Here is a 27,343-nt window from a genome sequence, read left to right as displayed (position 1 = left end):
ATGATAGCTGTATTCCATACCTTCCATTATTCAACGAGATTTTATTATTCTTTGTTTTTAATCCCTTAAAGCATGGCATTTTAAAAAAAATTTTTCTTTGAGGTGAATTTAATTTGTATTTTTGTCTTTTTAGGGTACAGAGAAACAGAGAGAGAGAGAGAGAATGTTTCATTCACTGTTGGAATACTGACTTAGATATTTTAAATTAAATCAGTAACATTTGATTTGCCCAGTGTGGATTATAAAGATGTGGATTTTTTTTCCCCTTAGTAATTACTTATTTAATAGACTTTGATTCTGCAACTTTCTACTTGGTAACCTTGGTCCAGTTGCCATTGCAGCTTAGCCTTATTGATAAATGAAACTAATAACAATAGACTTATGAGGCTGTGTGGGTAAAAAATGTAATATGTATAAAATTAATTCATGCAAATAATACATTTATAAAGACAGATCATACATAAAAAATAATAATTGTATGTATATACAAAATGTTCAAAATCAGTTTCAGGGTGACTTGCAGGATTTTAAAGGATAATTTTGTTCATACATAACATTAAAACTTGTGAAACATTTATTTGATTCTACTTGTTTTTCAGTTAATATTTTATCATTGCACATGTCATGTTTTAGGAAACTTTTTACCCAAATCATGGGAAATGTCTGTCTTCTTTCCAGGCCACAAAGTAGTTAATAAATTAATTTTAAGTCAGTAAATGAAACATGTGAAATTTAAATTCATGAGCTTCAAAGAGAATACAAAGTCCTTCCATTTTTATCCAGATAATATTTTTCAAGAAATATTACAAACACTGGTTTCTTAACTTTCTGGTGTTGAAGGTTCTATTTGAATTATTTCAAATGGCTGGACAAAATTTGACAATTTTTAAGATTTATTTTTATTTTTTTGTCTTAAAAGTGGCAGACAAAATTGTCCACCAATCTCATTTCATGTACAAAAACTTGTCAATGTTTCTTGTCCTGAGGTTGGGCTGCCTTCCCTTTTGCTTAGCCCAATATGCTTATATGTGAAGAAATTCAGATATAATTATAACTTTTTCTTTTTTATTTAGGGAAATGAAAAATAGAGCTGCTTCTATTCTCTACCATGTGTATTAAGAATAATGTATAAAATACATTCTCATGTTATACTTTGAGATATAAAAACTGAAAAATATTTTGTATGTGTTCATTCCTTTGTAAGAAACTGTCCTGTAGGAATACAACAGTTTAAATTCTGCAATTTTGTTTTTCTAATGAAAGTAATCGAGTCCATATGTTCACAGATGAAAGTAACATCAATGCATGATAAATGACTAGGAAGGTCCTTTGACTTCCTCAATAGACTGTTGAAAAATCCCTGAAAAAGGACATAAAGATAATGATTGCTCAGTGCCATAGATCTAATAACTACAAAGGAATGATCCTAAACTGCTCATCTAAATACAAACTAGAATTGTTTTTACTCTGTTTTGTGTCCTTTCCAGTTTATTTTTTCTAGTGAAAGAGCGGTAGAATAACCTATTATTAGAGATCCTGACAGAAGCTAACAGAAGATAAAAATCATTAACCCTAACTGTATGTAGTTCTGTGATGGTGTAGACCTATGCCAGCTGTGGTCTATTAACATATTACGGCTTTTGTTTTTTTGATCTAGTAATGTAATTACTAAACATCAAGTAAAAGTTATTCTTTCGTAAGAATTAAGACATGCTTAAGATAAAATAATTTAAAATATCTACAAAGCAATAATTCTGTAAATTTTCCATGATAGAGATATAAACTAATGAGGTGCCTAGTGATGATTTTTAAAAGTAGATAAATATACTATGTCAGGCAATCTTTAATGTTCTATACATTTTCTATCACCCTGTGAAATGGATACACTTGGTTCTATTTTTCAGATTGGAGACTGAAAAGAAGAGAAGTTAAGGAACTTGTCTAAGATCGTCAAGCAAAGAATTTAAAACTTAAGTTTCAATATTTTCTTAGAAAACAAGAAAAGTTAGTGATCTCATTATAGAAGTAAGTACAATACAATAAATATAAAAGCATTTAATATATTTAATTTGAAATAATCAAAATTTTCTTACAATGAAAGGATTTGTATCACTTACATATCATCAACGAGAAGCTAAGTTCTAAAGTGGCTCAAAGTATCAACCTTGGTCAAAATAGTCAACAGAGGCAAACTTTACACATTAAAAATGTCACTTAAGTGTATATTATCGGTCTTTAATCTATTGCATTTTAGTTAGGACTGAAAAAGAGCTGCAATGTTAGTATGGTACTTGACGCTTTACAAAAGAATTTCATGCGTATTTCAGTTTGGCAAGCTATAGACATTGACAGTTAAGACATGTGTGATGTGATCACTCGTGGACTATCCCTTCACCTCCCATTACCACTTAATGTTTTCTGCACTCCATTCAGAATTGTAACTGCTTGAAGAAAAGCATTAGCATACTTTTAGTAATTCTGGTTACATTTCAATGTTACTTAAACAATATTCTCAAAATAGCCAGGGAGAATTATATTTAGAAGTGTTTAACAAAAGCATAAGTGTCCAGTAGACAAAACCATGTTTTAAGTAAAAAAAAACAAAAAAAAGGTTAATCTTTCTAATAATTATTAACACTTTTCAGATGTTATTATAAAATCTGTAAGTTAAATTGGAAAATGAATGCAAGAATTCTCCCTCTCTTCAAACAGTTGACCCAGAACAAACAGAAATGTACTCCTTAAAACTAAAATTCATTTCTTTTCTTAAGGACCTGCAATAGAAACTGAAATTGCTATTCAGTTGAGAAAGATTGTTGGGTCTCTTTTTTCTTTACATCCTTACCTCACTTCTTCCCTGCTCAAATCTTGTTTTCTTATTGCTGTTTTCCTTCTGAGTTCTGTGAGTCTCTTCTAGCAAGTGAAAGAGAGGGATGCAAAACTTCCCATTTACTTGTCTGTTTTTTTTTTTTTTCCAGATCTGTTGCCCGGGGAAGAGGAAATGGTGCCATTTTTTTTTTTCAAGATTTTCTATTGGGCATGAAAATTGCACTAATTTTCCAGGATGTTGGAAGAAATTACAAAATCTTGAAAACGTATTGTATATAAAACAGATTTACTGTTGTTTTCATAAGACTCTTCACATTCTTTAGGACAATCAGTTTACTTTATGTATTTTACAGTAAACAGTGAACAAGAGGAGAGACATGATTGTATGTATATTCGTATTACCAACATTTAGTGCAGTGTTTTATGTGTGTGTGTTAGATTCTTAGAAAAATTCTTGAGAAAATAAATCTTGTCCCTTCCTCAATTTCTAGGCAGGAATGATTGGACTCTAGTACCTACAAGTAGATAAAGTAATCTGGACAGAGCAATATAAAATAACCATCTCTGTGGTATGGCTGTCCCTTGAATTATCCTACACAAAGAAATGCCAGAATGGTATTAATCCAAATGCTAGCTGGGAAAAACTAACACACTGCCTTCTAAATCACATCAGCATAGAGGAGATTAATGACCATTCTTTAAAGCCTAAATCAAAAGATTGCAGTAAAGGCAGTGCTTCCATTCTGGTATAAATTTAAAATATTGCCATCCCATAGCATGGCAGTTCCTCGAGTTTTAGTGAAAATTTAATTCAACAATTGAAGTAACATTTGGTGCCTTCAGACTTGATAACACTTTTTTTGTTTGGTCAATATATAGGACATTATAGTTTGTAAAATATTTTGTGATGTTTTAGCCTCTTTATTCTTCCCAAAAATAACCTGAAGGTAGATATTATTGGGTTGTTTTTATTTTGTGAAGGAGAAAATTAGAGAGGCTGTTTAGCAGTTAGGTAGTGCTGGCTCTCTTGCACTCTGACACTTAAAAGTTGTGTTTACTATCTCTATTCCCTAAGATCCACAAACATCTGTACTTTGCTTACTTTTCTGTCCTTACTACATTGCACAATTGCCAGCCCTGAGTAGGTGTAAGAAAAATATTTTAAGATAAATTAGGGATAGTTGTTTTGACTATATTTCACTGCCAAGACACTGTACTAGCTCCCAGGGTTATACAAAATTAAGACAGATTTTTGTACTCAAATTCTTTGCAATATATTAGGAAGTTGTAGTGAAAAATGTCATTCTAGAAGGAAGGACAGAAGAAAGGAAGAAAGGAAGGAAAGAAGAAAAGATAGTAGGAGTAAGAAATAATACTCTTTTGTAATAGGCAGAATAACGGCTCCCCCAAAATGTCCATGCCCTAATTCCTGAGATTTGTGAATATGGTATCTTCCATGGCCAAAAAAACTTTACAAATCTGATTGGCATCCTGGACCTTGGGAGATTATTGTGGTGGGCAAATATAATCACGTGAGTCCTTAAAAGTATAGAAACCTTCTCAGTTATGGTAAGAGAAAGGGGAAGAGAGAGAGAGAGACAGACAGAGAGAGAGAGAGAGAGAGAGGAGTAAAAGTGATACAATATGAGGAGTTGACTTGCATTTGGCATCTTTGAAGATGGGGCAAAAGAGCCATGAACTTGAAAGTGAGGGCAGATTCTAGCAGCTGACAAGAAAATAGATTCTCCTCTAAAACTTCCTGAAAGGAATGAAGTTCTTCAGACACCTTGATTTTAGTTCAGTGAATCCCTTGGCCCTCCAACCCACAGAAATGTCAGAGGAATACATTTGTATCACTTAAGCAACTAAGTTTGTGGTAATTTGTTAGAGCAGCAATAGAAAACTGATGTATCTTTTTTTCCTCCTGAATGGCACAGGAAATATAAAACAGGGAAAACTGTTCATTAGAATTGAAAGCAAGGCAAAAGAACCATCTTAGTTCAGAATTCTGTGTTTCCTACTACACACAGCAGAAATAGATTGAAATTAAAGGATGCACCAGCCTAGATCTCAAAACTTTCCTTTGAAGTAAGGACATGTCTTTCCTCCCAAATAAACCAGAAGAGAGTCTATATCCCACGAATTGCCTTGACAGGAAAATGGCTGACAGGGACAGGCTGTGAGATTCCAAACAAGTATTTTAACTAGAATGCCTTTCGTTACTACAGATTAGCAGATGTCATAGCAACGGTAATGTCAACGCTCCAGATTTCCTGACAGAAAGCCTGTAGTAGTGTACAGGTCTAGTAGTGACATCTTCCTGTTCCTAACAGAAAGCCTGTAGTAGCAGGGAGCAGTTTTTGACATTCTTCTTTGATGCAGGAAATGTTTAATAATCAGGATTGGACCTGAAAATTCAGATGACTGTGGAGTTGTACCTAACATAGGCAGCTTTGGGTGGAGATAGTAGTAGCCTCAGAGAAAGTTTTTACTTGGCAGTAAAGTTCTTTGCTGTCTTAATGATTATTTTAGTCGACAAAATGATCTTAAGAATCAAGGCTCTTCCTTCTCTAGAAAGAGACATATTAACACTGGGTTTAGAAGGTAATTCAGTATATTTGTCCCAAATAGGATAATCTATGTAAAGATGAATTTTTCCTACCAGGATTGCCAAAGTACTAAATCATGCAAACTCCTGTGCATAACATTTATTTATTTATTTTTGTCTCTTAGTTCCTATTGTCATTCCATCCCTTCCTCTGTATTTCTAAGGGACTAATAGCCTGCAAATTGTATTTTTGTTAACTCCAAGGGACAGACTTTCAGGGCAGCTTACCAGGAGACAGCTTTTACAATGAGTGCACTGGCAAGAGGAAGGAAAAAGTCATTTTGCTGCTTCATGTGTTGTCTACACAGCGACTGTTACAGTGGCTTCAGCAGAGTCAGTGGTGGTGTCAAGAGTATCTGGAGCAGAGAGGGCAGCTCAGTTCATATGAAGCAGCAATAGCAACAGAAGAAAAGGCAGTGACATCACCCTCAGCTTGTTGGGGGTAAGTATGACCTTATGGACGAAGGCAAGGGACCATAACACTCTCCAACAGCTACTCACCATCCCCTTCATAATCTCCAGTCACTTCTCCAGAAAACCCCCTCCTTTAACTCTGTAGAACTCTCTGCCATCAATTTATTTCTTTATATTCCCATCTGTTTGATATCACTAGAGAGGCTTTTATTTCCCAACTACACTTTGGCTGCTTTGGTATTTGTTAAAGAAGTGAACTCAGAAATAGGCTTTCAAGGATCAGAATGTGAATTTGTTAATCTATTTGTCATTTGAAAGTTGCGACTTTTTTGCCAGTGAATAATGGGCTATTTCTGTTTCATGTCAGCAAATGCAAAACTGTACATCAACTGGATTAAATTAAAGGCAAGTATGTGAGCCTGAAATGAGCTATTTTGCTTGATTATAATGGTAGGAATGATGAGTACATTGTGTAATACATGGGCTACTTCTGATTGCACTGGAGAGCTCAGTCAGTGTGCATTCAGAAACACTGAAACCATCACAGATATTTCAATCTCCATCTTCCCCCTTCGAGAGGCACCGCAATATACAGAGAATAAAAGACTCCTTTCTTACTCCCACCTTCCAATTCATTATTATCCCCCACTGGCAGAATCTAAATAACCAAGATGCTAAAGGATCAGTCAAAATAAAGTTTTTAGGCTTCCAGCTTCCTTCAGGGAAGGGAAATTACAAAATGTTAGAGCAGAGCTAAGTGCCTATAGACAAATAACCAGCTCAGTGACTACATTGTTAACAAGTTTTATAGTTGGCCCTAAAAATGGTCTGTAAACAGATACCAGTTCAAAATGAGAAAATTCTAAAAAAAAAAAAAAAAAAAAAAAAACCTTATTTCTGAAGTATTTCTTATTTCTGAAGTATTTCTTATTTCTGAAATATCAGACTAAAAGAGAACTCCCAATTCTTTAATGGTAAAGAGAAAAATATAGATGCAAAAAATAAATTAAGAGAAAGGAACAGGGTAATTTTTTTGTGGCGCAGAGGAAGTAAGACACATACAAAAGATAAATAATATCACCTGTTGAAACAATATATACTGCATAGAACAGAAGTAAATTTTAACCAGCATCCATAAAAGTCAAAGAAACACAGGTAAATTTCAAGTACTGTCTTTAAAAGTCAAGGAAACATGTTTGAGGCAAAATAGTAGATTTAAGATTAGATAGACGTGCAGTAGAAGATTGATATGGTTTGAATCTGTGTCCCCATCCAAATCTAACGTTCAGTTGCAATTCCCAGTGTTGGCGGTGGGGCCTGGTGGGAGGTGATTGGATCATAGGGGCAATTTCTCAAGTATCATTTAGTACCATCCCCCTAGTGCCGTTTTTGTGATAGAGTTCCCATGAGATCTTTCTTTAAAGCTGTGTAGCACCTCCTCCCTCTCTCTTTTCCTCGGGCTGCAGACAGATGTGTCTGCTTCCTCTTCACCTTTTTTTTTTTTTTTTTTTTTTTTTGAGACGGAGTCTCACGCTGTTGCCCAGGCTGGCGTGCAGTGGCGCGATCTTGGCTCACTGCAAGCTCCGCCTCCCGGGTTCACGCCATTCTCCTGCCTCAGCCTCCTGAGTAGCTAGGACTACAGGCGCCCGCCACCGCGCCCGGCTAATTTTTTTGTATTTTTAGTAGAGACGGGGTTTCACTGTGGTCTCGATCTCCTGACCTTGTGATCCGCCCGCCTCGGCCTCCCAAAGTGCTGGGATTACAGGCTTGAGCCACCGCGCCCGGCCTCTTCACCTTTTGCCATGATTTTAAGTATTCTGAGGACTCCCCAGAAGCTGATGCCACCATGCTTTCTGAACAGCCTACAGAACCACAATCTAATAAAGCCTCTTTCCTTGTAAATTACCAAGTCTCAGATAATCCTTTATAGAAAAGCCAGAGTGGACTAACACACATCCTGTGCCTGGAAAAGTCACAAACACTCAATGCCAGCCTGTGAGAACAGCTTTGGTGGCTGAACCCTGAAAAATCACAGGAGTAGAACTTCCGAAGCCTTTGGGAGCCTACCTTTTGCATCAATGTGCCCTGTGTGTGGGACATGAAGTCAAAGGTGATTATATTGTAGCTTTAGGATTTAATGGCTGCCCAGCTGGATTTTGGACTTGCATGAGTCTGTAGCTTGTTCCTTTTGGCTGATTTCTCCCCTTTGGAATGAGAGTATTTATCCAGTGCCTATACTCCCACTGTATCTTGGAAGTAGCTAATTTTTTTTAATTTAAATTTGACTTTATAAGCTTATAGAGTAGCATTGTCTCAGATGAGACTTTGGACTTCAGACTTTTGAGTTATTGTTGTACTGAGTTAAGACTTTGGGGGAGATTGCTAGAAAGATATGATTGTATTTTGGAATGTGAAAGGACATGAGATGTGGGAGTGGCAAGGGGAAGAAGAATGTGGTTCAGATGTGTGCGCCCACCAAAAATTTATGTTCAAATGTACCCTCCAATGTTAAAGGTGGGGCTGGGTGGGAGGTGATTGGATCATGGGGGAAGTTCTCATGGTTTAAGAGCATGCTGCTTGGAGGTGTCGTTAGTGATGGTGAGTTCTCATGAGATCTGGTTGTTTAACAGTGTGTGGCACCTCCCCCAGCCTGTGCTTCTGCTCTCACCATGTGAGACACCTTGCTCCTATTTGCTTTCATTATAATTGTAAGTTGTCTGAGGCCTCCCCGGAAGACAAGCAGATGCCAGCATCATGCTTTCTGTATAGCTTGAAGAATTTCAGTCAATTAAATCTTTTTCTTTATAAATTACCCAGCCTCAGGTATTTCTTTAAAGAAATGCAAGAATAACCTAATATGGAGATGAAAATGTAGCTGGAGGCAGTCTAAAGTAAAAGCGGAGCTTGGGAAAATTACTGTATTAAAAATGTTTAGATACAAAGTTGTTACTAAAACAAGTTTTAGTGTTATATAGTAGTCAATAACAAGCTATTCTCTTGAAAGCTAAGTTAATGTTGTAATAGATAAATTTGAAAAAGAAAAAACAAAAGCTAAGAGATGTTAAATGGATTAAAAGAGAAAAGATAATTGACAAATAGTGGAAATAGCAAGATTAAGCAAAAGAAATAATTTAGTTACATAAGAGCTACTATACCAGAGTTCTTCAGAGACATTCAATAAATGTAAGATATTATAAGATATGATTTAATTTTTCTTACTTTTATAGTTTTTTATGTACACCACATGTTTACATAAGGCAAACCATATATGTTAATATTTGTCAGATACTAATACAGAAAAAAAACAGCATAACAGATATAGGTAATTATCCTATATTTAAACTGAAAATGTCATTAAAATGTATTATAGTGTTTCATTTTTCAAAAAGGTATAAACTATAGAATACTTGCATTATACTCAACTTTCTTCAAGTGTGGTGTGATACATTTTCTAATTTAATTGAATCTGTAATATTTATGATATTTTTAGAACAAAGATTTCTGAAGACAGTGTCAGAAAATATGATTAATAACAAAGAAAATTTAAATGGAAATTACTATGTGACATTAGTATTTTATTACTTTACATACACTAACTTACTAAATGCTTACAATAATGGTCTAAGATACAAATATTCTTATCTTAATTTTACACAGGAGAAAACTAAAACACAAAAAGTTCAAGTATATTACCAAAGTCACAGCAAAAGCTGTTGAGCTGACATCTGATTACAGTCAACCTGTATCAAGAGTCTGTCCACTCAACTACTGTAAAATACTTCTTCTCACATTCTGACACTTGTTTATTGGCCACAGTATTTTAAATTACCAATATTGTATATTTATCACTCAAGGTATTTTAATTATTTTACCATTCAATTATTTATTTGTTTAATAATGTTCTTAATTTTTTCTCCAAGAATGTATTGTCATATCTGTATCAATATGATAAAAATGAAAACTGAACTCTTTTTCCATTTAGAAAAAATGTGCAGCTAGCTGCCCGTGTGTATTTAATTACATAAACATGCTCTATGAAGTTAAAGCAAATCTGGCCAACTTTCGATGTGAAAATAAAATATAAAAAGTGTTATTGGAGTTATTTCTAAACAGAACTAACATTAGAATCGTTTGAATCATCAGAATTGTCTAATGGATTCCAATTTTTGGAAAAATTGGATTCAGATGAATATTTGGGTAACAACTGTTCAAGAATGGTGTTAATATCAAACATAAAAATTCTGTTTTATATGATTTGACATTTTCATCAATTGAGAATTACTATATTTTGGAAACAGGAATACCACTACTAAAAAAACAGAACGCTGTAAATAGAATGATGTCTTTTGTTTCTAAAGTCAATATTCAAGAGCAATCCAAAAATAATAATAAAAGTGAGATGTTTTGTGGCACACTTATCTCAGGGTAAATGCTGCAGCTGCAAGTGCTGCTAGTGTGTATTTTCAGGGAAAACAGGGAAAGGATTAACATGGGAAAATGGGAAAAGGGTTAACAGGTTAAGCAATCTCATAGTATTAAAAGAAAACTAATTCAAAACATGTTTATTGAATGGAGTGATTTTTCCAGAGTTTAAGCCTCCCATGGTTTACAGTCTAAAAGTGGGAATCTGGCAAATGAACAACTATTTGTTTACAGCTACGAGTGCTAAGACAGAATTGCTATAGACTAGGATTTAAGTAGGGCTTCTTTTACAAAGACAGTGGTAATGAGGTTAAAAATGTGACCGATATGAGACATGTTAAGGATGTGAAGTATAAAATAATAATAGTAATTGACATTTATGAATTTTTTAATGTACAAGTTACTGTAATAAGTGTTTCATAGGGGTTTTATTACTTAATTCTTATTATAAAAGCTATTAGTAAGCTACATTAACTTTATAGATAAAGGAAACTAGGCATCAGAGAGGCTACATAAGTAACCAATGGAATGTGATTGAAGTAATGTTATGTAACTTGTTAAGACAGATAGCAACTTCAACTTCTGTTCCTCTTAGAGTGTTGCATTGAAACTGCGAGGTAAAGAAGTCGGCTCAGACTTCTGGAGTGTGAGTGGTCATGTGGACTATATTAGGCCATACTTCCACTGATGTAAAGAAATAGTGAAGACTGGGTAATTTATACAGAAAAGAGGTTTAATTGGCTGCAGGCTTTACAGGAAGCATCTAGGGTGATCTCAGAAAGCTTACAATCATGGTGAAAGGTGAAGGGGGAGCAGGCATGTCACATGGCAAAAGCAGGAGCAAGTAGAAGATAATAACAACAGTAAGGGGGGAGGTACCACACACTTTTAAGTAATCAGACCTATATCATGGATGAAAGCTGAGGTTCCTCAGATAATTGCCAACGTCAGCTGACAGAAATTAGTGAAAACATCTAGTGAAGTCATCTTGAAACTTAGTTCAGCCAGTCCTCCAATAGGTGGTGTGCTGATAAATGTTTAACAATGCAGTTCTATGGGAAGGAAAAATGCCTAATTTGTAGCATTTGGCATTTTCTGTCTAAAGACATCAATCATGGTAAATTTAAATCCATTAATGTGATGGTACCTGGTTTACAGAATGTCTGCAACCATCAGCTCTCCTCTGTTGCTAAGAGTCAGCTCCAGTACAGCATTGTCTTCTGTTAAATGAAGCAGCATGAATGAACCCAACTGAAACTGTGGCAGAAACTGCCTTGGAAACTTGCAAAATCATGAGAAATATAAATCATTGTTTTAAGTAACTAAGTTTTTGGGTATTCAGATACGCATCAAAGGACTAAAGGAAGCAATGAACAACAAAGAGACAAAATAAAAAGTATAATATTTAAAATACCATAAATGTTCAGCTGTCTCAATTATTAATAATAATGATATCTTTTTTTTTCTTAGTATTAGTTTAACTTCCTCTCTTCCTATTTGGATGTCTTTTATTGCTTTCTTTAGACTGATTGCACATGCTAGGACTTCCATTAATACGTGAAATAGGAGTTGTGGGAGTGGCTGAATATCCTTGTTTTGTTCTGTTTCTAAAGGTGAACGGTTCCAGCATTTGTCTCTTCTGTATAATGTTGGCTGTGGATGTGATCACTCTTCAGGTACATACCTTTGATACCTAGTTTATTGAGAGTTTTTAACATGAAGACATGTTGCATTTTATTGAAAGATTTTTTTTTATTCTGCATCTATTGAGATAATCATGTGATTATTTTTAGTTCTGTTTATTGATGAATCATATTTATTGATTTCCATATGTTGAACTGACCTTGCATCCCAGGAATGTTGCCTACTTGATCATAGTGGATTTATTTTTTGATGCACATCTAGATTCTCTTTGCTAGTATTTTGTTAAAAATTTTTGCATCTATGTTCATGAAGGATATTGGCTTGAAGTTTTTGATTTTTTAAATCTCTGCCAGGTTTTTGGATAGACGATACTGACCTCATAAAATTCGTTATAGAGAAATCCTTCCTCCTCAATTTTTTGCAATAGTTTCAGTAGTAATGCCACCAGTTCTTCTTTATACATCTGGTAGAATTCATCTATACATCTATCTGATTCTGAGCTTTTTTTGGTTGGTTGGCTGTCTATTACTGAATCAATTTTGGAACTTGTTATTTATCTGTTAAAGGATTCCATTTCTTGTTGGGTCTTTTGAAGACAGCCTAGAGTTGGGTCTTGCTTCTTTGTACAACTTGCCATTCGGTGCCTTTTATGTAGGGCGTTTAACCTAAGTTCAAGGTTCATGCTGATATGTGTGAATTTGGTTCTGACATTGTGTTGTTAACTGGTTGTCATATAGACTTGATTGTGTATTTGCTTATAGTGTCGATAGCCTATCCATTTGAGTGTCTTTTTCTGGTAGCCTGTAACAGTTTTTCGTTTCCATATGTAGCACTCTTCAAGGGCCAATGCTAAGGCACACCTAGTAATAACAAATTCCCTTAGTATTTGCTTGTCTGAAAAGGATCTTATTTCTCATTTGTTTGTGAAGCTTTGTTTGGCTGGATGTGAAATTCTTGGTTGGAATTTTTTTTCTTTAAGAATGCTGAATATAGGCCCTCAGTCTCTTTTAGCTTGTAGAGTTTCTGCTAAAAGGTTTGCTGTTAGCCTGATGGGGATTCCCTCTGTAGGTAACCTTTTCCTACTTTCTAGATGCATTTAGTAGTTTTTCTTTTACATTGGCCTTGAAGAATGTGATTACTACATGTCTTGGGAATGGTTTCTTATATAATGTCTTGCATGAGTTCTCTACATTTTCTGAATTTGCATGTCTATCTCTCTAACAAGGTTGGGATAGTCCTTATGGAAGTTATCCTCAAATATGTTTTGAAGTTGCTTGCTTTCTCTTTCATAGATGTCAGTAATTCTTTGATTTGATCTCTTTACATAATCTCATATTTCTCGGAGGTTTTGCTCAGTTGTTAAAATCTTTTATAAATTTTTGTACAACTGAGCTAATTTGAAGAGCTTGTCTTTGAGCTCTGAGATTCTTTCTTCTACTCTGCTGTTAATATTTGTGATTGTATTATAAAATTATTGTGGTGAGTTTTTTCAGCTCCATCAGCTTGGTTTCATGCATTCTTAGGAGGGCTATTTTATCTTTCAACTCTTAAGGCATTTTACTGGATTCCTTAAATTCCTTGTAATAGGTTTCAACTTTCTTCTGAAATTTAATGATCTTTGTTGCCCTCCAGATTCTGAATTCTGTCATTTCAGCCATTTTTTTTTTTTTTTTTTTTCTGTTTAAGAATTATTACTTGGGAGCTAGTGTCATCATTTAGAGGTAAGAAGACACTCTGGCCTTTAGAGTTGTCAGAGTTCTTGCACTAATTCTTTCTCACCTGGGTGAACTGATGTTCCCTTAACTGTTGTGTAATTAGATTACAGTCAGTTGGCTTCATTCCTGGATGTTTTTACAGAATGGAAGTTGTGTGAGGGTCTTTAGTTGTGGCTAACTTCTTGTAATTGGTTTCACAGGGGGGTATATTAGTAAATTATTTTTGGTACTGAGGTTTGGCTGCAATACAGTACCTGGCCTTTAAGTGTAATGGCTGGTAGGTGGGATCTTGCTCAGCCACGTTGCTCCTATATACTTGTTTGTATTTGCAGTTGTGCTCACTTTCAGTGTTATGAGGATGTGGGTTTCTCTCCCAGTTGAATGCTAGCTGAAGATCTCTGCTTGGCACTCTCTGGCTGTGCAGGGCAGCTCTGAGAGAACTCAGGGTTTTTGTTGTCTCCCAAACTTGGGCACAGAAGGGGTGAGGACCATGGCAATGGCAGTAGCGGAGGATCTTTCACTTGTTTCTTGGGATTCCATCCCAGAGAAATGCAGAGCCACTGCCAATTGGAATGGTCACCATCAGGTGGGGTAGCTGCTTTACAGGCTCAAGCTCGATGACCCTCCCTGGTGACCAGTGTTAGGGGGAGAGGGCTAGCAGCAAACAAATATTGGTCTCTTCACCTTAGAGTGGTTGCAGCATGCTAGAAGTTAAAGTAAAGCACTCAGGATGTTTATTCGTTTCCCAGTCTGAGGGCAGCAAAAGCAGTATCACTCCAGTGGCATGGCAGAAGGGCTGTCAATTGTTTCTGGGAACCCCACCTCAGAGAATCACAGTGCTTCTGTCAATGGAAATGTTCAGCAGGGGATGAAGTGACTGTGCTGAAGGCTCAAGACAGGGCCAAGCTTGGTGAAGAGTAATGGATGGGGTCTCATAGGGAAGAAAGACTGCACTCCCTTCTGTGTGGCAGCTGTGGCATGCTAGAGTTGCCAGTGAAGCAACCAGGCTCTTTGTTTCTTCCTTAGGCCAAGGACAGTAAGGTAGTGCTGTTGCAGCTACAATGGCAGAGGGCTGTGGGTTGTCTTTAGGAATTCTGCTGTAAAGAAATACAAAGCTGTCACCAACTGAAGTGTTTAGGCAGCATCAGGGCAGCTGTGCTGGGGGAGATGCATGTGGTAAACAGTCTGGCCACTTTTGCATGAGTGAGTTTCAGTGTCCTGGAGACCCGTGATACTCCTAGGTTGTTCACTCTTTCCCAGCCTTAGGGGAGTGCAGGTAGGAGTTGTAGCAACAGGAAAAATGGCAGGTGTCTCTGTTACCTCTGAGAGCTTCATCCCAGAGAAATGTAGGACTGCTATTGGCCAGATAGTTAAGGTGGGAACAGGGAGACTGTGCTGGGAACACAGTTAGGGAGGTGCTACCCAGTGAGAAGTGTAGCAAAGGCAGGGACCCCTGTGGAAAACAGTCTGGCTACTTGACTACACAAAAAGATCATCCTCAAGACACATAATTATTGGATTTTCCAAGGTCAACATTGAAGAAAGAATGTTAAAGGCAGCTAGAGGGAAAAGGGAGGTCACCTACAAAGGGAAGCCCATCAGGGTTTCAGAGGACTTCTCAGCTGAAATCCAATACCCAGAGAGATTCAGGGGCTATATTCAACATTCTTAAAGAAAACAAAAATATTCAACCACGAATATCATATCGAGCCAAACTAAGCATCCTAAGTGAAGAAGAAAAAAGATCCTTTCCAGATAAGGAAATGTGATGGACTTCATTACTACTAGACTTGCCTTATGAAAGATTTTGAAAGGAGCAGTAAATATAGAAAGAAAATACCACTATCAGCTAATACAAAAACACACTTTAAACACACAGTCCAGGGTCACTGGAGAGCAACCAACCAAACAAGTCAACACAATAACCAGCTAACAGCACAACAACAGGATCAAATCCACACATTAATACTATCTTTGAATGTAAATGTGGTAAATGCCCCATCTAAGAGGCACAGAGTGGCAAGTTGAATAAAAAAGTAACACCCAATGGTATGCTGTCTTCAAGAGACCCATCTGACATGTAATGACAACCATAGGCAAAAAAATAAAGTGATGGAGGAAAATCAACCAAGCAAATGGAAACCAGAAAAAAAGCAGGTTGCTTAATTAATTTTAGACAAAACAAACTTCAAACCAGCCAAAATCAAAAAAGACAAAGGGCATCATGTATTGGTAAAGGGCTCAATTCAACAAGTCCTAAGTGTCCTAAATATATATGCTACCAACACAAGAGCACCCAGATTCATAAAGCAAGTTCTTAGAGATGTACAAGGAGAAATAGACTCCCACATAATAATAATGTGACACTTCAATACTTCACTGACAGTATTAGACAGATTATCAAGGCAGAAAATTAACAAAGATACTCAGGACCTGAACTCAACAATGGATCAAATGGATCTGATAGACCTTTGCAGAACTCTCCACAAAAAAACAACAGAATGCACATTCTTCTCATCATCATGTGGCGCATACTTTAAAATCAACCATGTACTTGGACATAAAAAATCCTTAGCAAATGTAAAGGAACCAAAATAATACCAAACACAATCTTAGGCCACAGTGAGATAAAAATAGAAGTCAAGACTAAGAAAATTGCTCAAAATCATACAATTAGAAGGAAACTAAACAACATTCTTCTGAATGACTTTTGAGTAAATAATGAAATAAAGGCAGAAATGAAAATGTTCTTTGAAAATAATGAGAACAAAAATACAACATACCAGAATCTCTGAGACACAGCTAAGGCAGTGTTAAGAGGGAAATTCATAACACTAAATGTCCACATCAAAAGTTAGAAAGATCTCAGTTTAACAACTTAGCATCACAACTGAAAGAATTAATTGAAGCAAGACTAAATCAACCCCATAGCTAGCAGAAGACAAGAAATAACAAAAATCAGAGCTGAGCTGAAGGAAGTCAAGACAAGGTAACCCATTCAAAAGATCAAAGAATTCAGGAGTTAGTTTTGAAAACATTAATAAAATAGGCCACTATCCAGACTAGTAAAGAAAAGAGAGAAGATACAAATAAACACAACTAGAAATGACAAAGGGAATGTTACCACTGATCTTGAAGGAATAAAAAATAACCAACATAAACTACCATGAACACCTCTATGCACATGAACTAGAACACCTAGAAGAGGCTGATAAATTGCTAGAAACATACACCTTCCCAAGACTGAACCAGGAAGAAATTGATTCCCTGAACAGACCAGTAATGAGCTCCAAAACTGAATCAGTTATAAATAGCCTACCAATGAAAAAAGCCCAAAACCTGATGGATTAACAACTGAATTATACCACATGTACAAAGAAGAGATGGTGTTATTCCCACTAAAATTATTCCAAAAAGTGAGGAGGAGGGACTTCTCCTCTACTCATTCTACGAAAGCAGCATCATCTTGATACCAAAATCTAGCAGAGACACAGCAATAAAAGAAAACTTTAGCCAATATACTTGATAAACACTGATGTAAAATTTTCAACAAAACTTTCACAAACCAAATTCAACAGAATATCAAAAAGCTAATCCACCACAATCAAGTAGGCATCGTCTCTGGGATACAAGGTTGCTTCAGCTTGTGCAAATCAATAAATGTGATTCATCACATAAGCAGGAATAAAGACAAAATCCACATGATTATCTCAATAGATGCAGAAAACTCTTTTGATGAAAGTCAACACTGCTTCATGTGAAAAACTCTCAGCAAACTAGATATTAAAGGAACACACCTCAAAATAAGAGCCATCTATTAAAAAAACCACAGCCAACATCATACTACATGGGAAAAAGCTGGAAGCCTTCCCCTTGAAAAACAACATAAGACAAGCATATCCTCTCTCACCAGTCCTATTCAGCACAATATTGGAAGTCCTACTCAAGTCAATCAGGCAAGAGAAAGAAATAAAAGACATCCAAATAGTAGGAGAGGAAGTCAAACTATCTCTGTCTGCAGACACAATTCTATGTCTAGAAAACCCCACAGTTTTGGCCCAAATCCTCCTTCAGCTGATAAAAATTTCCACAAAGTTTTAGGATACAAAATCAATGTACAAAAATCACTAGAATTCTTATACAGCGACACTGGCTAAGCCGAGAGCCAAATCAGGAAGGCAGTCCCATTCATAGTTGCCCCCCAAAAAAATAAAACACCTAGGAATACAACTAACAAGGAAAGTGAAGGACCTCTTCAAGGAGAACTATTAATCACTGCTCAAGGGAACCAGAGAAGACACAAACAAATGAAAAAAAAAAAAAAAAAAAAAAAAAGTCCCATGCTCATAAATAGGAAGAATCAAGCATTAAATTGTCCAGAACAATTTACAGATTCAATGCTATTCCCATCAAACTACCAATAATTCACAGATCTAGCAAAAAACTATTTTAAAATTAATATGGAACCCAAAAAGAACCTGAATAGCCAAAGCAATCCTAAACAATAAGAACAAAGCTGGAGGCATCATGTTACCCAACTTCAAACTATACCACAAAGTTATAGTAACCAAAACAACATGGTTTCAGTACAGAAACAGGCACATAAAACAAAGGAACATAACAGAGAGACCACAAATAAGGCCTCACACCTATAACCATGTGAACTTCAACAAAGCTGACAAAAGCGATGGGGAAAAGACTCCCTATTGAATAAATTGCTCTGGGATAACTGGCTAGCCATCTTCAGAAGATTACAACTGGACCATTTCCTTACACTGTTTACAAAAATTAATATAACATTGATTAACTTAACTAAAACACCAAAAACTATAAAAACCATGGAAGCTAACCTAGGCAATACCATCCTGGAAATAGGAATGGGCAAAGATTTCATGACAAAGACACCAAAAGCAATCACAACAAAAGCGAAAATTGACACGTGGGATCTAATTAAACTTGAGATTCTTCACTGCAAAAGAAACTATCACCAGAGTAAACAGACAACCTACAGAATGGGAGAAGATTTGAAAACTATGCATCTAGCAAAGGTCTACTGTCCTGCATCTATTAGGAAATTAAACAAATTTACAAGAGAAAAAGAAACAACACAATTAAAAAGCAGGCAAATGACATGAAAAGACAATTTTCAAAAGAAGACATACATGTGGCCAATAAGCATAGGAAAAAATGTTCAACATCACTGATCATTAGAGTGTAATCAAAACCACAAGGAAATACCATCTCACACCACTCAGAATGGTTATTACTAAAAAGTCAAAAACTAACAGATACTGGCAAGGTTGTGGAGAAAAGAAAACAATACACTCTTAGTGGGAGTGTAAATTAGTCCAACTATTGTAGAAAGCAGTATGGCAATTCCTCAAGGAGCTAAACACAGAGCTACTATTCAACCCAGCAACCCCATTGTTGGGTATATACTCAAAGGAATAGAAATGATTCTACCATAAAGACTTATGCACAAAAATGTTTATTGCAGGACTATGTACAATAGCAAAAACATGAAATCAACCTAAATGCCCATCAATGACTGGATAAAGAAACTGTGGTACATATACACCATGAAACACTATACAGTTGTAAAAAAATGAGGTCATGTATTTTACAGGAACATGGATGGAGGTGAAGGCTATTCTCCTTAGCAAAGTAAAACAAGAACAGAAAACCAAATACCACATGTTTTCACTTGTAAGTGGGAGCTAAATGATGAGAATTCATGAACACAAAGAAGAAAACAAGCGACACTGGGGTCTTCTTGAGGTTGGATGGGAGCGGGGAGAGGAGGGGAAATATAACTATTGGGTTCTGGGCTTAATAACTGGGTAATAAAATAATCTGTACAACAAACACCTGTAACATGAGTTTACCTATGGAACAAACCCTCAAATGTAACCTAGAACCTGAAATAAAAGTTAAGAAAAGAAAATGTCAAAACACACACACACACACACACACACACACACACACGAAAAGAGAAAGTGCCAATTGGGCAGAGGGCAGCCCTCACCATACACCGAATCTGAGAGCAGTTTGATCTTGGTCTTCCCATTCTCCAGAATTGTAAGGAATACATTTCTGTTCCTATTAAATGGCCAGTTTAAGTTATTTTGTTTTAGTATCATGAACAGATTTAAGACACAAAAAAGGATGTAATGGTTTAACATTCAAAAATTAAACTACTCAGAAAAATACAAGAAAAGTATATAGTAAAATTTAGCAAATTTTTTTTTTTTTTTTTTTTTTTTTTGAGACGGAGTCTCGCTGTGTCTCCCAGGCTGGAGTGCAGTGGCGTGATCTCAGCTCACTGCAAGCTCCGCCTCCCAGGTTCACGCCATTCTCCAGCCTCAGCCTCCCAAGTAGCTGAGACTACAGGCGCCCGCCACCACGCCCGGCTAGTTTTTTTGTATTTTTGGTAGAGACGGGGTTTCACCATGTTAGCCAGGATAGTCTCGATCTCCTGACCTCGTGATCCACCTGCCTCGGCCTCCCAAAGTGCTGGGATTACAGGCTTGAGCCACCGCGCCCGGCCAAAATTTAGCAAATATTAATTACAATAGCATTTAGTAAACTGGTAAGAGATCTTATTCAATCTATTAAGTACAGAAAATCTATATAATTTATTATGTAGATGGGTTAAATTTAAACGTATCTTCTGAGGTTTGTAATATGGAACATATGAATTTTAAAAAGTGGCTAATACAAGGTCAATATACAAAGATTGCTTTCAGCTTTTAAACAACAGCAATGAACAAATAGAAAATAAAAGTTTAAGACACACTGTTTTGCTATGTTGCCCAGGCTGGCCTTAAACTCCTGTGCTTATACAATCCTCCCACCTCAGTGTCACAACTAGCTGAGATGACAGGAATGCACCACTGTAACTGGCTACCAGAAAATACTTAAAAAAAAAAAAAAGTACCATGGTTAAAAAAATCAAATATCTATCAGTAAATATGTCATACAACCCATATAACCTCTATGTTAAAAGTAAAAAAGAAAATGACATATTTAAATAAATGAATAAATACAAAATGTTCATGAGTTGGAGCATTCAAGATTATAATGATGTCAGTTTTCCCCAAATTATTCTACAGATTTAATACAATCCTAGCAAAATCTCAGCAAGTTTTTCATAGAAAATAAGAAGTTTATTTAATTTTTTAATAAAAATGTAAACAGCTGATAGCGACTAAGCTGATACTGAGATCAACAAAGTTCTTGAACTCTAGCTATTTTATCAAAAAGTTACTATAAAAATATGGTAATTAAGATGCTATGTTATCAGCATAATGAAAGATAAGTTGACTGATGGAACAGAAGAGGAAACTCAAAACAGAGTAACAAATACTATGTCATGGTTTATTAAAAAGAGGAACGGTAAAGAAAAGATAGTCTTCTGCATATTTTATAGAGGCTCAATTTTGTGTCAATACATAAAACAAAACAAAACAAAAACACTTGACCCTAAGTTAAACAATGAAAAACACTATTTTTCAGGTGAATTTTGAGCTAATTAAATAAGGTAAAATAATAAGTTTTAGATGAAAATTAAAAAATCATCTTAATAGCTGTGAGGTATACAAAGATTTCTCAGACTGAATACTAACAGCAGTAATCAGGGGTCGACCAAGATGGCCAAATAGGAACCCCTCCAGTCTCCAGCTCCCAGCGTGAGCGACATAGAAGACAGGTGATTTCTGCATTTTCAACTGAGGTACTGGGTTCATCTCATTAGGGAGTCCCGGACAATCGGTGCTGGTCAGCTGCTGCAGCCTGACCAGCGAGAGCTGAAGCAGGGTGAGGCATCGACTCACCTGGGAAGCACAAGGGGAAAGGGAATCCCTTTTCCTAGCCAGGGGAAATGAGACACACAACACCGGGAAAATCGGGTAACTCCCACCCCAATACTGCACATTACCAAGGGTCTTAGCAAACGGGCACACCAGGAGATTATATCCCACACCTGGCTGGGAGGGTCCCATGCCCACGGAGCCTCCCTCATTGCTAGCACAGCAGTCTGCAATGTAAGGATAAGGCAGCAGCGAGGCTGGGGGAGGGGCGACCGCCATTGCTGAGGCTTAAGTAGGTAAACAAAGCTGCTGGGAAGCTTGAACTGGGTGGAGCTCACAGCAGCTCAAGGAGGCCTGCCTGCCTCTGTAGACTCCACCTCTGGGGACAGGGCACAGCTAAACAACAACAACAACAACAAAAAGCAGCAGAAACCTCTGCAGACGCAAACGACTCTGTCTGACAGCTTTGAAGAGAGCAGTGGATCTCCCAACACAGAGATTGAGATCTGAGAATGGACAGACTGCCTGCTCAAGTGAGTCCCTGACCCCTGAGTAGTCTAACTGGGAGACATCCCCCACTAGGGGCAGACCAACACCCCACACCTCACAGGGTGGAGTACACCCCTGAGAGGAAGCTTCCAAAGCAAGAATCAGACAGGTACACTCGCTGTTCAGAAATATTCTATCTTCCACAGCCTCTGCTGCTGATACCCAGGCAAACATGGTCTGGAGTGGACCTCAAGCAACTTCCAACAGACCTACAGCTGAGGGTCTTGACTGTTAGAAGGAAAACTAACAAACAGGAAAGGCACCTACACCAAAACCCCATCAGTACGTCACCATCATCAAAGACCAGAGGCAGATAAAACCACAAATATGGGGAAAAAGCAGGGCAGAAAATCTGGATTCAAAAAATAATAGCGCATCTCCCCCTGCAAAGGAACACAACTCATCGCCAGCAATGGATCAAAGCTGGATAGAGAATGACTTTGACAAGATGAGAGAAGAAGGCTTCAGTCCATCAAGCTAATCAGAGCTAAAGGAGGAATTACGTACCCAGCGCAAAGAAATTAAAAATCTTGAAAAAAGAGTGGAAGAATTGATAACTAGAATAATTAATGCAGAGAAGGCCATAAACCAACTGACAGAGATGAAAACCATGACACGAGAAATATGTGACTAATTTACAAGCTTCAGTAACCGACTCAATCAACTGGAAGAAAGAGTATCAGCGATTGAGGATCAAATGAATGAAATGAAGTGAGAAGAGAAATCTAAAGAAAAAAGAAGAAAAAGAAATGAACAAAACCTGCAAGAAGTATGGGATTATGTAAAAAGACAAAATCTATGTCTGATTGGGGTGCCAGAAAGTGAGGGGGAAAATGGAACCAAGTTGGAAAACACTCTTCAGGATATCATCCAGGAGAGCTTCCCCAACCTAGTAGGGCAGGCCAACATTCAAATTCAGGAAATACAGAGAATGCCATAAAGATACTCCTCAAGAAGAGCAACTCCAAGACACATAATTTCCAGATTCACCAAAGTTGAAATGAAGGAAAAAAACTTAAGGGCAGCCAGAGAGAGGTTGGGTTACCCACAAAGGGAAGCCCATCAGACTAACAGCAGATCTCTCAGCAGAAACTCTCCAAGCCAGAAAAGAGTGGGGGCCAATATTCAACATTATTAAAGAAAAGAATTTTAAATCCAGAATTTCATATCCAGCCAAACTAAGTTTCATAAGTGAAGGAGAAATAAAATCCTTTACAGATAAGCAAATGCTTAGAGATTTTATCACCACCAGGCATGCCTTACAAGAGACCCTGAAGGAAGCACTAAACATGGAAAGGAACAACCAGTACCAGCCATTGCAAAAACATGCCAAAATGTAAAGGCCATCGAGGCTAGGAAGAAACTGTATCAACTAACAAGCAAAATAACCAGTTAATATCATAATGGCAGGATCAAGTTCACACATAACAATCTTAACCTTAAATGTAAATGGAATAAATGCTCCAATTAAAAGACACAGACTGGCAAACTGGATAAAGAGTCAAGACTCATCAGTTCTGCTGTATTCAGGAGACCCATCTCACATGCAGAGACATACATAGGCTCAAAATAAAGGGATGGAGGAAGATTTACCAAGGAAATGGATAACAAAAAAAAAAAAAAAAAAAAAAAAAAGCAGGGGTTGCAATACTAGTCTCTGATAAAATAGACTTTAATCCATCAAAGATCAAAAGAGACAAAAGGCCATTCCATAATGGTAAAGGGATCAATTCAACAGGAAGAGCTAACTATCCTAAATATATATGCACCCAATACAGGAGCACCCAGATTCATAAAGCAAGTCCTTAGAGACTTACAAAGAGACTTAGACTCCCATACAATAATAATGGGAGACTTCAACACCCCACTGTCAACATTAGACAGATCAACGAGACAGAAAGTTAACAAGGATATCCAGGAATTGAACTCATCTCTGCAGCAAGCAGACCTAATAGTCGTCTACAGAACTCTCCACCCCAAATCAATAGAATATACATTCTTCTCAGCACCACATCACACTTATTCCAAAATTGACCACATAATTGGAAGTAAAGCACTCCTCAGCAAATGTACAAGAACAGAAATTATAACAACCTGTCTATCAGACCACAGTGCAATCAAACTAGAACTCAGGACTAAGAAACTCAATAAAAACCACTCAACTACATGGAAATTGAATAACCTGTTCCTGAATGACTACAGGGTACATAATGAAATGAAGGCAGAAATAAAGATGTTCTTTGAAACCACTGAAACAAAGATACAACATACCAGAATCTCTGGGACACATTTAAAGCAGTGTGTAGAGGGAAATTTATAGCACTAAATGCCCAGAAGAGAAAGCTGGAAAAATCTAAAATTGACACTCTAACATCACAATTAAAAGAACTAGAGAAGCAAGAGCAAACACATTCAAAAGCTAGCAGAAGGCAAGAAATATCTAAGATCAGAGCAGAACTGAAGGAGATAGAGACACAAAAAACACTCCAAAAAATCAATGAATCCAGGAGTTGGTTTTTTGAAAAGACCAACAAATTTAATAGACCACTAGCAAGACTAATAAAGGAGAAGAGAGAGAAGAATCAAATAGACATAATAAAAAATGATAAAAGGGATATCACCACTGATCCTACAGAAATACAAACTACCATCGGAAAATAATAAAAATACCTCTATGCAAATAAACTAGAGAATCTAGAAGAAATGGACAATTTCCTGGACACTTACACTCTCCCAAGAATAAACCAGGAAGAAGCTGAATCCCTGAATAGACTAATAGCAGGCCTTGAAATTGAGGCAATAATTAATAGCCTACCAACCAAAAAAAGTCCAGGACCAGATGGATTCACAACTGAATTCTACCAGAGCTACAAGGAGGAACTGGTACCATTCCTTCTGAAACTATTCCAATCAATAGAAAAAGAGGGAATCCTCCCTAACTCATTTTATGAGGCCAACATCATCCTGATATCAAAGCCTGGCAGAGACACAACAAAAAAAGAGAATTTGAGACCAATATCCCTGATGAACATCGATGCAAAAAATCCTCAAAAAAATACTGGCAAACCGGATCCAGCAGCACATCAAAAATCTTATCCACCATGATCAAGTGGGCTTCATCCCTGGGATGCAAGGCTGGTTCAACATATGCAAATCAATAAACGTAATCCAGCATATAAATAGAACCAAAGACAAAAAACACGATTATCTCAATAGATGCAGAAAAGGCCATTGACAAAATTCAACAGCCTTCATGCTAAAAACACTCAATAAATTCAGTATTGATGGAACATATCTCAAAATAATAAGAGCAATTTATGACAAACCCACAGCCAATATCATACTGAATGGGCAAAAACTGAAAAAATTCCCTTTGAAGACTGGCACAAGACAGGGATGTCCTCTCTCACCACTCCTATTTAACAGAGTATTGAAAGTTCTGGCTAGGGCAATCAGGCAAGAGAAAGAAATAAAGGGTATTCAGTTAGGAAAAGTAGAAGTCAAATTGTCCCTCTTTGCAGATGACATGATTGTATATTTAGAAAACCCCATCATCTCAGCCCAAAATCTCCTTAAGCTGATAAGCAACTTCAGCAAAATCTTGGGATACAAAATCAATGTGCAAAAATCACAAGCATTCTTATACACCAGTAACAGACAAACAGAGAGCCAAATCATGAATGAACTTCCATTCACAATTGCTTCCAAGAGAATAAAATACCTAGGAATCCAACTTACAAGGGATGTAAAGGACCTCTTCAAGGAGAACTACAAACCACTGCTCAGTGAAATAAAAGAGGACACAAACAAATGGAGGAACATACCATGCTCAAGGATAGGAAGAATCAATATCATGAAAATGGCCATACTGCCCAAGGTAATTTTTAGATTCAATGCCATCCCCATCAAGCTACCAATGAATTTCTTCACAGAACTGGAAAAAAAAAACTGCTTTAAAGTTCATATGGAATCAAAAAAGAGCCTGCATTGTCATGACAATCCTAAGTCAAAAGAACAAAGCTGGAGGCATCACGCTACCTGACTTCAAACTATACTACAAGGCTACAGTAACCAAAACAGCATGATACTGGTACCAAAACAGAGATATAGACCAATGGAACAGAACAGAGTCCTCAGAAATAATACCACACATCTACAGCCATCTGATCTTTGACAAACCTGAGAAAAACAAGAAATGGGGAAAGAATTCCCTATTTAATAAACGATGCTGGGAAAATTGGCTAGCCATAAGTAGAAAGCTGAAACTGGATCCTTTCCCTACTCCTTATACGAAAATTAATTCAAGATGGATTAGAGACTTAAATGTTAGACCTAATATCACAAAAACCCTAGAAGAAAACCTAGGTAATACCATTCAGGACATAGGCATGGGCAAAGACTTCATGTCTAAAACACCAAAAGCAACGACAACAAAAGCCAAAATTGACAAATGGGATCTAATTAAACTAAAGAGCTTCTGCACAGCAAAAGAAACTACCATCAGAGTGACCAGGCAACCTACAGAATGGGAGAAAGTTTTTGCAATCTACTCCTCTGACAAAGGACTAATATCCAGAACCTACAAAGAACTCAAACAAATTTACAAGAAGAAAAACAAACAATCCCATCAAAAAGTGGGCAAAAGATATGAACAGACATTTCTCAAAAGAAGACATTCATACATCCAACAGACACATGAAAAAATGCTCATCATCACTGGCCATCAGAGAAATGCAAATCAAAACCACAATAAGATACCATCTCACACCACTTAGAAAGGCGATCATTAAAAAGTCAGGAAACAACAGGTGCTGGAGAGGATGTGGAGAAATAGGATCACTTTTACACTGTTGGTAGGATTGTGAACTAGTTCAACCATTATGGAAAACAGTATGGTGATTCCTCAAGGATCTGTAACAAGAAGTACCATATGACCCAGCCATCCCATTACTGGGTATATACCCAAAGGATTATAAATCATGCTGCTATAAAGACACATGCACACGTATGTTCATTTCGGCACTATTCACAATAGCTAAGACTTGGAATTAACCCAAATGTCCATCAGTGACAGACTGGATTAAGAAAATGTGGCACATATACACCATGGAATACTATGCAGCCATCAAAAAGGATGAGTTTGTGTCCTTTGTAGGGACATGGATGCAGCTGGAAACCATCAGTCTCAGCAAACTATCGCAAGAACAGAAAACCGAACACCACATGTTCTCACTGATACATGGGAAGTGAACAATGAGATCACTTGGACTTGGGAAGGGGAACATCACACACTGGGGCCTATCATGGAGGGCGAGGGGGGAGTTGCATTGGGAGTTATACCTGATGTAAATAAT

Source organism: Macaca nemestrina, chromosome 2 (genome assembly GCF_043159975.1).
Source record: "Macaca nemestrina isolate mMacNem1 chromosome 2, mMacNem.hap1, whole genome shotgun sequence".
Taxonomy (NCBI): domain Eukaryota; kingdom Metazoa; phylum Chordata; class Mammalia; order Primates; family Cercopithecidae; genus Macaca; species Macaca nemestrina.
The sequence above is the reverse complement of the archived record's forward strand: the minus strand, read 5'-3'. Positions refer to the sequence as shown.